The sequence below is a fragment of the Numida meleagris genome, chromosome 3 (genome assembly GCF_002078875.1).
Source record: "Numida meleagris isolate 19003 breed g44 Domestic line chromosome 3, NumMel1.0, whole genome shotgun sequence".
Classification (NCBI taxonomy): domain Eukaryota; kingdom Metazoa; phylum Chordata; class Aves; order Galliformes; family Numididae; genus Numida; species Numida meleagris.
In genome coordinates, this window is record NC_034411.1 from 103,042,231 (window position 1) to 103,056,592 (window position 14,362).

General features: G+C 37.8%; 1 long non-coding RNA gene across 1 annotated transcript in view; it reads left to right on the top strand.

The window, feature by feature from the left end:
- The window catches only part of LOC110397065, a 57,383-nt gene extending 47,937 nt beyond the window's left edge, over positions 1-9,446 (top strand). Inside the window, exon 3 of the long non-coding RNA XR_002437513.1 lies at positions 9,389-9,446. This is a non-coding gene — a long non-coding RNA (uncharacterized LOC110397065). The remainder of the gene's footprint in view (positions 1-9,388) is intronic.

The following is a 14,362-nucleotide window of genomic DNA, read 5'->3' on the forward strand; positions in this document are numbered from 1 at the left end:
TATTACTGTGCTGTGTAGGGAACTCACTCCAGAGTAAGAGATTTCTTCTGGAGCTTAAAGACTTTTTAACCTGATAGCTATGTAGCTATAGAATCACAGAATTATTAAAGATGGAAAAGACCTCTGTGATCATCTAATCCAACTGTCAATGAATGCATGTGTCCTGGAAAAGAAAGAAGGAAGGAAGCCTCATCTTCATCTAGCTATTAGAACACAAGTAAAACAGGGACCACAAATGATGTCTAATCTCTGGACTGCTTCTGTTATTTTTTTTTAAGTCTAGGGATGGTCTAATGGAATGCTTATTCTGGGAAATTGGGTGTGAGACCCCAGTGTTCCCCTTCCAGGGGGACAGTTGGTCATCTTCTCCTCAGCCCTTCTGGCCTTGTGCCTTTTGCATTCCTGCTAGTTCATTGAGTCACCTCCAATGTAGTCACGGAAAACTTCCAACAACCCACCAGAAGAAATTTGTGTTGAAATATAGTTGAGGCTTCAAGCTCCCTCAAGTTAAAGCTGGAGATAAAATTTCAATACAGGATGCAGTTCTGTCTGAGGTAAGCGGGGTATAGTGCATGGGAAGAGCAATACTGCTTCCACTTTAGCAGAGATGCCCCTTGCTACCACTTGTGCAAAGAGTCTTTTATGATCTTCATTGGAACTTGAATTGAGTGGAATTTAGGCATTTGTACTAGGAAAACTGGATTACTCTACCAAGGCCAGGAGTCAGGATGCAGTGAATGTCAGCTGTTCCCCAAGGACTGGGTAGCTGGTATCTAAGTATCGTAACATGGCCAGCAGTGCAGGGGCCTTGCCAGCCCCATCCCACTTCCCCCAGGCAAATGGAGCAAGGCAGACCTGGGGCTAGCAGCTGAGATCCACCAAGGGTCCAGATCATCATGCAGTTCCACAGTGATTCCACGGTGACAAGCCAGGCCAAAGTAAAGCCAGGAAGAAAGTCAGTGGGTAAAAGTCAGGATCGGGTTTGTTGATGGTAAGTAAGGTCAGATACAGTTCTTGTGGTGATGAGGCATGTCCAAGGTTAACTGAGAAATGGGGTCCACAGTCCTGAGTCTGAATCAGTAGCGTCCCTGGTTGGACATGGAGACAGGTACATCTGCAGCATAGCCTGTGGGGGAACTGGAGGCCCTAGCGTACACTGAAATTGAGTTTCTGGGCCGACGGGCAGAAAGGTTGGTAGCCCCAAGTGATGCCAGAAAAGGTTTAGATTGGACGTTAAGAAGAACTTCCTCATGGTGGGAGTGGTCAAGCATTGGAATGGACTGCCCAGGGGAATAGCGGAGTCTCCATACCTGGAGGTATTTAAGAGACATGTGGACGTGACACTAATGGACATGGTTTAGTAATGAGACTCACAGGTCAGATTGATGGTTGGACTTGACGATCTTGAAGGTGTTTTCCAACTTAGATGATTCAATTATTCTAATATCCAATATCTAACATGGAGTCACATTTCAATCTAAGTCACATACCTCAACAAAAGTATTGATCAGCAATCTTTGATTCATCCCTAGAAAAAAATTTCAGCATCCAGCTACTTGACCTCCCTTACTGACTTGATCCGGAATGTTTTCAGAGGTTTTTGAAAGTCATCATTTTCTATCTAGTTGTCTATTTGCCCTCTTCCTTTTGAAAAGTTGAAGGGAACTGATCAGAATAAAATGTATGCTTTGCACTGAGTGGCACAAACCCAATGGAACTGACAGTTTTCTAGCTCTTCAAACAAAAAGATTTCTTTTGTATTCTTACAGTTGGAATACAGGCCACCTAACTATATGAACCAAGTTTAATGGCATTTTATGTAACACATTCAGTGTTCAGCGAAGTCATGTCTGGACAAGCCTGAATCCCTGGAAGAGGAGGATTTAGAAACATGTTCTGAAGCAGTGATTTATAGATCAGTGGATGAATTGTACGGTGGGCAGGCACAATGGAGTAGGATTCTGGGAGTATATGTAATCATACTTGGTGGTGAGAACTGAGACCAGTCACAAAGGAAGACCTGGGAAGAGCAATCAACAAGACATGGTGAAGGAATCTGTGACATTCTAAGCCTAATGAAAGTTTAAAGTTAAAAACATCCCACAAGATGTTCATGACCCTATATGAGAAGACATAGATGCTTGCTTTCCTATCTGTAGCAAGCAGAAGAGATACACGGGTCTACTTTTTGCAAATCCATGCTTCTCCAAGTCCTTCTCTAGACTCTATTAAATAATCCAGGGAGAACCATAATTTAGGTGATTTTAATCACTGTTTGAGGTAGTCTCTCTTTCCTTCTCCTGATAACATGAGAAATCTGTAAGTTAGATGATAGAAATGCTGGTTGCTTTGAAACATATCATACCTATTATTGTATAATATACCTATTATTGTATAATTTTTGGGTATTGTCTTCTTGTGTGCAAAATGTTAGTGGATTACATTACTGAAGAACATCTCTGTCTTATTTTGTACTTTCTTGCTTTGCCATCCCCCTCTCTAACTGTTTTGTGGAGCTTCCATTAGGTCTTTCTTCTCAGAGTAGCATAAGTTTCTTAGTCCCCATGTGCCTTCTGAGGTTAAAATTTTTATGTCAGTAACTTTTATTTCTCCTCAAAAAAAAAATGCATTTTGAAGTTCTGTGGAATTTAGGGAGAGTCTTTCCATGCTCTCTGAGTTTTATTTAATTGTTTTCCTCATAAATCACGTAGTTTGTTTTGATGCAAAACACAGCGACAGAAGAGAATCTGACATTTTATGTAACTAGCTTGTCATTTATAAGTTATCCATTAGACAAAACATTTGTTTAGATACTCTGTTATTCATTTATTTTCATGTCAACACCAAAACCAACTGCGGAATTGAACAGAGATGAATAATAAGACAAACTGTTTTAGTATCAATGTTCTCTGCCTAAGGCAATATACTGTGCAACTGGTGAAGAATGCTTATTTCCTTCCCAAAACCTCTGCTGAGAACTAGTTCTTATAAACAACTTCTTACTCTTTTGTCTTAAAGGAGTATTTTTATCTATCGCCAAGACAAAATTTCAGTTGATATTTCACTTAAAAGATTTTTATGGTAAATTGGTAAATAAATAATATCTATCAATTACAACTGTCTTCTCTGCTGTTGCATTATCTTTCCCGTGTCTGCTCTTTCCTAATTGCTTTTCTCTGTTTGGTAAATAAAAAATACAGCATACGGCAAATAAAAGATAATGGCCTCATTAGAAGACAGATATTAAAATATATGGTTTCTGAGACGTCTATGTAAATCTGATAGACATTAAAACAAATACAAATATTTCAAGTGGCATAAAGTAATGTTTTGTTAAAGCTGGGAGGATAAGGTGTTTCTTGAAGAAAGGTGTTGGCTAGGAAGCAGATGAGGTTGCCCTTGAAACATATATACTCCCAAGTTGCCGCTGGAAGAAAAAGGCAGCCAGGAGTAGTGTGTCCAACTGTCAACAGCAGAAGTAGCTCATTCTTAGATGTCATCTTTGATAGCCAGTTAGGACTTCCTAACTTCTGATTGTACTTTACACCAGTGATCTTGTTTATTTTTTTTGCAAAAATAAAATTATTATCTGAAGAATAACTTTGAATACATTAGTTTGCCCAATTGTTTAAATATTCAGAGTCTTGAAGCTTTCTTTCCTTCCTCTGTTCAGTGGTTGAATGGATCTCAGTTCATTTTGCCTTAATGCTCACTTTCCTGTTATCATCCTACTCCTCCACTCAAGCTTTTCAGATATGTTGCAACGGTGTTTGAGATTTCAAATATTGTATATTGTTATTATGGCCTCTCTTTGCTAAGTGCTTTACCTTCTGATATTCACACATACATACATTTTAAATCAACTATTAGAAGACCTTGGATTCTTTACAAACTTTCTCATGAATTCCTTCCAATTAGTCAATAGCTTCCAATGACCAAAGTAGGAGCATGGGAAACTCCCGGATATTAAAGGGAAAAGAACATTCCTTCTTTCATACATGTGTTTGTAGATCAGAATAGTATTTGCTGGACATATACCTTCAAAAACTTGCATTGACTGTGTTTTTGACTTTCATACCAAAGTCCTTACAGCATTACTACTTGCTGGATATCTTCCTCAATGTGAAATGAGTGTCTCTGATTTAGGAGTTTTTTTTTTCACGTTAAATGACACAAACATATTTTAGCTTGATTTTTACTTTCCACAATAACTTTGTGTAAATTACTTATGCTCAAGAGTCTTAAAAAAAATGTTACACAATTCAGTGCTTAGGAAGTTTTATTAATATGCTCACCAAAAGCCTTGGATGACTGTTGAAAACAGGTATGTGAGCACCAGAAGTCTGGTGAACTATATGTTGGGACAGAAGTAAGTTAAATTATCTTCCACAAAGGAAAATAAGTTTTAAAAATGCAAAAACATTTTGATGTTAGACAAGATTCTTAGCTTGTATTTCTCTCTACTCAGAACTTATGTTGACTTCCTGATCACTGGAAACCAAAATGGAGAATGTCTCAGATGTTCATGACAGCCAGAGACAAAGGAAAAGACAAACAGAATATCCCAGTTTTGATTGTTAGTTACATTTTTGTGCAGGGCCTAAGTGTCTTAAAGTTATACACTGATGGTATTCCTCTGCTTGTAAATGTTGCTACTTCTGTGGAACACTGATAAACATGCTGCTATTTCCTTCTCTTATTTTATTATATTAAAAACTAATGAAATTAACAAATTCTTCCCATGAAAAATCTTCTGCAGCCATCTGGCATCCCACTGAGTAAAAGAAAGAAAATTCTATCTGCCAGTTTTTCATATGAGCAGCATAACCATGCATACTCAGAATTCTAAATTTTCTCTTCTTGAGTTTCATTATGATAGCAAAAGACTGAGCAATCTCTGTAAAGGGCAGAGAATTTAGCATCCAGATTTGGACCAGGTAAGAAATAGTTCAGGAGTGTCTCACTCACGTTTTTACCAGTCTTAAATGATGTGTTGGTTTATGCCAGCTGATTTCTGAATCAGGTTGGAGGCTGAGAAGAGTTACCAAATTATTCCAGGTTTCACAAACTTCTAGAAGAGAGTGAGGTTCCTGCTTTCTCATGAGGTAGTCGCCAAGTTTTCATATATGTTGCAAACCTAAAAAAAATATATCAAAGCTGAAACTGAACGCTGAGAGACTACCAGTGAAGGGCATTCTACAAAAGAATTCAATGACTTCTGTAATTAACTTAAAACTTCCTCAATATTTGTGACAAAACTTTGTTCAATGTTTAGTTAATTACTGTTTGAAGTGTGTGCACAGTCTTTACCCACCCAGTTTTTGGGTTGCTATTTAATGCTGATTTCTTTTTCTGTATGAATCTGTTGTTTCGGTGTTTGTAAGAATCTTAAGTGTTAAATCCCTGCTAATATTTTGTAAGCATGGATTTCTGTATTGGCAGGGATTCCTCCTGAAATCTTTTAGAAACATTGAGATTCAGGAATCAATCCACCAGCTCATACTGAAATACTTCCTTTTGTTGTATTGATTAAATATTGTACAAAGGGAAGAAGATTCTGTGAATAATTTATCTGCATTTAATCATGTCTGTGTTGATCATCACAACTAGTCAATAAATGTGACAATTCAAATATTTCCAACCTATTTGAAGAATACAAGTCAGAAGAGTGCTTTTCAAATAATAAAAAGTACAGGACTGCCAGGAAAAATACCTTCTGTGGTTAAATAAATTGCTTCTTGTATTTTTTTTACACATGTATATATGCACATATTTTATTCTTTATAGTACAGAAAAGTCAATAAAGGATGTAGGTTTTGCCAGCTGGAAGGGTTTGTCTACTTTTTTTTTTTAAGGAGATGTTCAATAGATAGGAACTTCCTAGATTTCCACCTGCTTCTGGTAGACCAGGTGGTGGCTATATTCTTCTGGCAGATGTCATTTTTTCTGCTGCTCTTTGAAGGCTGGTACGTGTTTTCATTGGAATTCAGTATTCAGAATGCAATGCCAGGTTAATTATGCTTAAAAATAAGGTGGTTAAAAATAAGGTGAAGATTATTCAAAGCACATAATACTTGGAATAACTCAGACTGGGAAGGGATACCTTCTTATCATCGTTAAAAATCTTTTCAAGACTTTTCAAAATATCTTTCTAAGAATTGTAAGTTCAAGGCAAACGTTAAACAATTAGAAGAATAGTGAGCAAAAATCTTAAATACAGTGGCATTAATGAGGAATCTTGTAAGAAAATTAGTTGTCTGCATAGTATCTCTAAGTTAGAGATGGAAAATTTTCTCTTTCCCAGTGCCATGTTTGTACATAATCAGCTACGGGACTTCTCTCTTTCACTCACCACATAACCTTGGTTTACAGATTTTCCTCTATACCACTTTCCTTTTTCCTCATATCAACTGTTTACCATGTCCCCATGAAAAAGCGTTGGCATTGCCTCAGCTGTAATTTTGGTGCAGTGGTAACATATGTTGTGGTCACACCTGAATGAAATGATGGCTTTGTTGAAGGGTTTCCTCCCTTTCCCAGTAATGACAAACAATTTCCTACCCTCTTGATTTGTTTTACAAAAAATGGATTAATGTGTGGTTACATTTGCTGTCCAGAATGAGACTTCTTTTTTACAGTGTTCTGGCTGTGCTGTTGATATGTTCTTTTATGGCTTGAACCTACTCCATTGGAAGCGATGGAGAAGTTCCCATTTCTTTATTGAAAGTAGTATTGTAGTCTCACTTGCTAATATGAGTAGTTTTACTGTTTATTACAATCCTGTGCCAAACCTCTGTATTGGACTTGCAGCTCTGCTGAAGTCACCAGAGGCAGAGGGATTCAATACCAGCTGAGAATCTCTGTGCCTTGCAGTCATATCTTGCTTTTCTACACTGCGCTTTCCCAGATATTGTTTTCTTTGAGAATATGGTTTCCAGCACTAAACTCTGTCTTTAACAGCTATTCACTCTGTACAAATAGAAGGAAGGAATTTTTTTAATGGCTGTACTTAGTGTTTGATATGGTGTCAAACTGATACTGGGAAGAAGACTACAGTTTAGTTCACCTGTCATCCCAGCTGGGTTTGCTGTCCATCTGCCAGATTTTTCTCCTTTTCCTTTTTTTTTTTTTTAAATAAAACTAGTCAAATGGAAATAAAAATCAAAGTTACCAGAACAATAAGAAACAAAAATGTAATGCATGCTGCTTTAAGTCCTGTTGTACCTAAAAGTTAACTTTCCTCAGGCAAAAAAAAAGCAGAATGGTAAAGTCTGAACTTGACCCAACAGACTGTATACACCTTATCTAGCAATATTAACATGCACTTGAAAGTTATTAGTGCCCCAAACCTTTCAGTACCAAAGTGTACCCTAAATGTTATTTGATACTAGATGTTACATAAATCTGTATTTTCATTACTAAGCAACTTTAGGATATGTAGCGTGTGTCTGAAAAAAGGCACGGTAATAACTCACTAATAATGGGTGCCATGTGGGGGGAAAAAGGCAATATTACCTACCAAAGAAATATAAAACATGGTTTATATTTTCAACAGTTTGAGAATGAAATGAAAACAGAATATTTGGTGCACCTGTAAAAACATATTTGATCATAATGGCAAGTACAGCATTCTTAGTGTGGGATTCATATTTCATAACTCATGTTCAAACAAGAAAAATGATTATAATGTTAAGTATTTCCTGAGTTTATTTTGATGGATGGCAGAATAAGTATCTTTTACTCATTAAAATACAGATTGGTATAATTTAATAAATGAATTTAATACACAGATGTTCGAGACTGTTTGAGTAGAGTGCATATTAATCAACTTCTCTATAACTGATCCTCTTTTTTAAAAGAAATTTGCAGGAGCCAAAAGTTTATTAGATCTGTATGATCTCGGTCTGGTATCAGATATCAAGTATGTTGTTTGAATCATGTCAGGTGATCAAAGTGTTTCTTTTTGATTGATGAACCTGTAAACACCAAACTATTTGAGTGGCCATTGCTTTTGCATCTGTTGGAGACGCTGACACATCCTTTGAAAAAATGGCCAAGATTTTTCAGAGGGACTTGCAATACTGGAAACCTCAGTTTTGGGTGCCCTACAGAACGCTGATCTTTAGACAGCATTAAGTGCTTCAGTTTGAAAAGCTGTTTCAAGTTAGGTCCTTTCAAAACAAGGTCCCCAGAATCATTTGTCACATATGAGAATTGTAATCCACAAATGAAGAGCTTGATTTTTCCTATTTTTTAGGTATACTTTTGGTTCACCAGCTTCACTGGGGTTGCACCAGGCTTATACTCACATAAATGAGAAAAGAAATAGAATTGCCATTTTTTAAAGTAAGACCAGAATGTGTGGAGCTGCAAGGCATCCAAATGAGCTTACAGGAAGAATTTGCAGGAAAGGCCAGACACCATAGAAGTTTTGGCCTGACAAAAGAATGTCACTGTCCTGCTGTGCTTAATGCACTTGAAGGAGCCTGGCCTCTGGAACACTGTAGGCTTGAGGAAGTTTCTGAGTGCCTTAAGTAGAGATGCACTCTTTCTTGTGCTACAAGGGATCATGACTGAGCATGACTGAAGTAGGCTGGAAATGAAAACAAAGTGCCGTGTTGTTTTCCAATGATTTTGCAGGTTGCAGATCCAATCACCAAAATTGGTACCCAGTTCAGATACTGGCACCTGTGTGTTTACCAGAAGATCTGGAAGGAGATGGTGAAGCAGTGACTTGTCTGAGTTCATCTGGAGGCTGACAGTGAGCAGGATGGCTTGACTGACTTGTCCACAAATTGTCCAATGTTTGCAAACCAAACGCTCTTGCTCCTTCACTGCCCAGCACCTTGTAACTATTTGCACCTGTACAAAGTGACTGTAAAAAGCTGCCAGTCCAGATGGCAACACTTCTCACCTACTTTGCTCAGGTTTTAAAGCCTGCACAAGCTGTAGGGCAGCAGAAAATTGTGCTGATGGACTTTTTCCATTTCTTCGAAGACTCATTCAAAGGTCCCTGGTCCCACTTCCCCAAAAGGGGAGGGAGGAGAGAGGGGTATGTGGGAAGGATTCTTTGAGACAAGCTTTTCATCTCTAATAGTCAACAGGAAAAGTACAGCTTTACTTTGTTTTTCAGATATCTTAGCCATGATATCATAATGATAAGAAGTTTGCTTTAATGTCCACTTCTGCAATGTATCAGCCAGATAATCAGTTTCTGCTCCAAGAATTTTAACAAGAGGTTTGTGGTCTGCAATCAGAACAGCTTCTTCCAATGTAAAGACTCATGGAATGTCCTCATACCAAAATACAATAGTCAGAGAGTGACTCTTGTTTCATATGCTTCATGAAAGTGGAAGCAATTAGCCTCTTTGTTCCATTATTTTTTTAGGTGAGAAGCATCTATACCTACAACTGAACCACCATGAACTAAGACAGAAAGGGAAAAGTAAGGATTTTTTTTCAAATCTTTTTAACTTCTTAATTTCATTAAATGAATTCTTAAAGTTTTCAGTTCCAAACTTTCCAAGTAACATCTTTACTACTGAATTTATTGATGTAGATAAGTCCGAGAGAATCTCACTATAATAATTAACTGTATGTAGAGGATCTGTGACAATGTATTCCTTGGCGCAGTGCTTTTTGGTATAATCTCACTTTCTCTGGAAGGAGTTTAAAGCCTTACACATCACTTTCCTGAAACAGTATGTTGCTTATGAATGGAAAAAGCCGTATTTGTCCTTTTTCTTACCTTTTCCAAATTGTGCTAGCCTTTTCAGCATGGATACCAGATTTATACAGGTTTTCTCACTTGCATTGGAATAAAAATTTCTCTCCACTTACACCTTGCAACTTCGATTATAAACTGAGATGGCACTGGTACACCTGCTAGGTGCCTCTGTTCCAGAAAAGAACCTGATGTAAGTTAATGATCATGCACAGCTAGACCCTGTTTCCAACTCCATCTGCTGGTAAGATTGAGACAAACCTTCCTCTGTAAGCTGCTCACCATTTAGTAATGGCAACATTCTCTAGAGACTTTTGCACAGGACTAGGGAATAATAGTTACATGTGCCACAAGTCACATCATTCTGAATGTTTTCTTTACTAGAGAATGTGATCTTCTTTGTTTCAAAGACATAATAATCTTAAGGAATAATCTTAATCTGGGATAATCTTAAAAAATCCAATCTCTGGTTTTAAGAACTGGATTTTTAAAACACTGACTTTTACCCACTTCTCCAAACTTGATGTTCTAGTTATATATGTGTATTAACTGAAGAATATGTGACCAACTATTAGTCTATGAGTCTTATGTAAAATAGCTCACTAATTTACATTTGTTTGAAAGAACAGGATACAGATTCAAGAACAAAGATTCTTGGATTACTCAAGGACTATTTAGTGCCGAGTCTCAGGCTGTACAGCTAATGTTCTAATTGTAAACAAATGTCCTGTTTCTGAACATCATATTGCCCTCCCAACCCTTCTTTCTTTAATATAATTTTGAAGAACCATGCATGCTGTTGACAGAATTGACCTACCTCTAATGTGTTTACATAAATGTGTATTCACATCTGAAGTTAAAAGAGACAGGGCCTTTAATGGAAGATTTTAAATAAGAAACTTTTTGGTGTCCTGGTGGCATCAGTGAGTTAAGAACCATCTCCATGGTGGGGTCTTTCTTTGGATAAGAGTACTGGGCTGTTGTGAACAGGTTAGAATCAAGTTTTGAAGGTCTTACGCAGTTTTGACTCTTCTAAAATGAGACTCAGAAATCTGGGCTTTCTTGGCAACTTGTAAAATTTAACCCAATGTGCAACCCACTGAGAAATCTCTGTGTGCAGTTTTTTGGTGAAATAACTTGAAGATTTTTTTCCATAGATTATTAAAACCCAGGGAAAGTTGAATAGTGAGCCCCAATTACTAGTTTTTTTTTTTACAACTTCCCCATCTTTTGTTCCTTTGGCACTCCAGCTCTTGCAACAATAGATATCAGGTACTTCACTTAAGAACTGCTTATTGAAGCAATAATCACTGATCTTCACAGTGTGAAGTGCAGTGCTGTGCCAAAGTCACAGGTGCCAACTCCACCATATTTGGCAGCAGATCTTTATACATCATCTACAGTCCTGCTGCTTTTTTGGCCGTTAGTCTAGGAATTCCAGGCAATTGGAAGGCTTGTTGGAGAAGCTGCCTTAGCTCTAGTGAGGCTGCCCTGTGCTCAGATATCCTGAGCAAATGGCCACTGCAAATGTACAAATTGCCTTTACATTTGTCTGATGGATTAGATAGCTACGTAAGTGCTGCAAAGCCGCAACAAGTTGAATTCCATGGCTGTGCCCGTGCTAGTACATTAATCGGTGTCAAGTGACATTTCTGAAGGCTGGTACTTGGTTGTGTACCAGTAGAGAAGGAGTTAGGAGCAAAGCCTAGAGGAAGAGGGAGCTCAGACACAAGAACTGAAGGTGTGTTTCACGCAGAACACGTATAACGGCAATGTCCAGAGATATCTATGCTAGGATAGGATCTACATCATCTGGTAGATACACATCCTACAGCCTGGCAACATGAGTAGGAAGAGGTCAGTTCTAAAAGCAGCGGAGTCGCTTAAGAGTCATGCCTGTCTCTGCTGCCAAGAAGCTGGGCTCATCTTCTTGTACCGTGCTGTATCTCAGTGTTGCTGCATTACTGCTGGGTCTCTCAAAGTCTAGGAGATTCACCTTGCAGTCTGCATGCTAAGGTTAGCATGGATCACAAAGTAGATCTGCAAACTTAGCTGGTACATGTACCTTGTGCCATCAAAGTCATTACAGCTATGGCTTATATGTGCATACCATACCTGTTCTGCCACATATCTCAGAATGAAATTTGATCAGAAGTACACAAATGTCACAAGTGGGAAAGAGTTAGTTCCGCTATTTAAAGTCATCTTGCCAGGCTTCTGCAAGCAACTTTAGAGGCAGGAAATTTAACCACTGCTAAATTGTAAATTATCTTCTTTATCCAGTGAAGAAAATGAGAAGACAATTTCAGTTATTTAGAATTACCTTTTGGTTTTTTGTCTCCCTTGATTATTACAAGCTTTATTGCAGCTATAGCAGTATTATTGTAGTGACGAGTGAGTAGTGACCTCATTACAAGAGAAAGGGAGTAGGGCTGAGCGTGGCCTCCCAGGTGGCTGGAAATTTGCCTTTTGCTTGAGCTACAGCAAAACATTACAGCAAAAGTGAAAACTGAGGTGTAATCAAAATACAAATATGCATATATGGTGATTGTCATTTTGTTTTAATTCTGATCAAATCAGAGAAAGTTTCTAAGTGCTTTGCTTTTTTTTAGATCATTGCTATCAAAAATTCTTACAAGCTCTTTTGTGAAAAAGCTGTTTTCCAAGCTCTGCTTCCCCAAATGCAGGTACATATCTATCACAGATTATTGGTCAACTTCCATCTTGTTGGTTTTTTTTTTCCCTTACAGACTCAATTTGAATTTCCACCAGCTTTTCCTGACAGATATCCAACAAAAAAGCTAGAAAGAGTAATGCATGTTTTAGTACATTACAGTGAAAAGAATGGATTTTGTTTAAGCATGGCAGATCAGAAAGCACAGAACTACGTCTGAGTCAAAGCAGTTTAAATTATTCTGCTTTTTAGTTGGACAGAACAAAATGGAAAGTATTCCAAGTCAAAAATGCTATGTTGCACTTGAAATGAATTATTTGGATTTCTCAGACATTTTAATTACTGACATTTGAAAAAATGAATTTGAAATACATTTCAAAGCTAAAAGTCACATCAGTTGGGAAACCAGAAATCTATCAACTTCCAGGTTATTTTCCAGTTTTTAATTTTTTCTTGTTAATGAACAATTAGTGGGAATTGATTAGAAGTCATAAATGTTCGGTCTCTCTGGACCCACATTTAGCACAGAAAAGGAAAAATACCATACTCTATAAATTATCTACCAGAAGTAAGAAAGAAAAGAAAAACAAAACAAAGTGAAGGCCATGTAAGCAGCTCTTATGGACTTTCTTGCCCTTAGTTTCATGTTTTTCTTCCTCTGCTGACAGATCCCCCTCACCCACTGTATGGAGAGGGAAGGAAGTGGTACACATTCCTTTCCAAATTAACTAGTTGGTCACACCTTTGCTGCTTTTTATTTTATTTATTTACTTATTTTCAGAAATGTGTGTTTCAGCTCTTGAGTTTGTGGCATATAATGTGCTCTGTTGTGTTTTGTTACACCTCATCAGATGCAGCAGTATGAAATCACACAGTGTGACTGGTGGTAGCCAATCATAACTTGGAAAGTTGTACAGCTGGGAAGGGCAGACTTTTACAATTCCTTTGGAAGGTCACTTCAGATAGCAAAAAAAAAAAAAAAAGTTAACACGACACAAAAATAAAAATGCAGTAATCTTATTACACAGTAACTTCGAACAGTGATGTTTCCTGAATGTTGCTCAGGTTGGATATTAGGAAAAATTTCTTCTCAGAAAGAGTGGTCAGGCATTGGCACAGGCTGCCCAGGGAGGTGATGGAGTCACTGTTCCTGGGAATGTTCAAGAAATGTGGACATGTGGTTCTTAGGGTCTTGGTTTAGTGAGCAGTATTGGTGGTAGGTGGGTGGCTGGACTAGATGATCTCAGAGGTCTTTTCCAAACTTAATGATTGTATGATTCTGTGTTTTCTCTAAATAAATGTACAGTGCATACTCTTTAAACCTTTATGTTTAGGTAGAGGGAAAGATATAACTGTTGAGATGACCTTCTCTGAATCCAAGGCAAAATCAGTTTTATGTTTGTAAAGTAGTAAGTTTCAGAATGGCATAGATAACCCGAACAGATAGACTTCATTCCTATTGACATATCTATCTAAACGCTGGCATCCTTCAGTGCAAAAAAAAATTATTATTTCCCAAACTGTACCCTACATTTCATATTTTTCATATCACTAAAAAAGATTAGCTTTATAAACTAACTTTTAACAGATGTTTGTTGGTGGGCCACAAGTCTAGTTTTAATTCCCTATAAACGTCGGGAAGAGCTAAGTGAAGTAACAGGACATTTGCAGCAGGAGCTCCAGGAGCCACTGGAGGTTAGAAATGTGCAACTACTCATGCACTCTTCTCATTTAAATCAGTTGCAGCACCTGGCTTTGGAACCCTGGCTGTGCCTTCACTGGAGTTAGGAGGTTCCCAAAATGATTCCACATTGGGGAGGTGATGCCCCACCACAAAGAGGACATAATGTGCTGAAGGATTCTGGACACCATGGCTTAAAAGACTCCTCATGATCACCAAAGCCATGTATCCAGCTGGACTTACCTCCTTCCCAACAGAAAGTGGAAATTACTGAGCCGTTCCT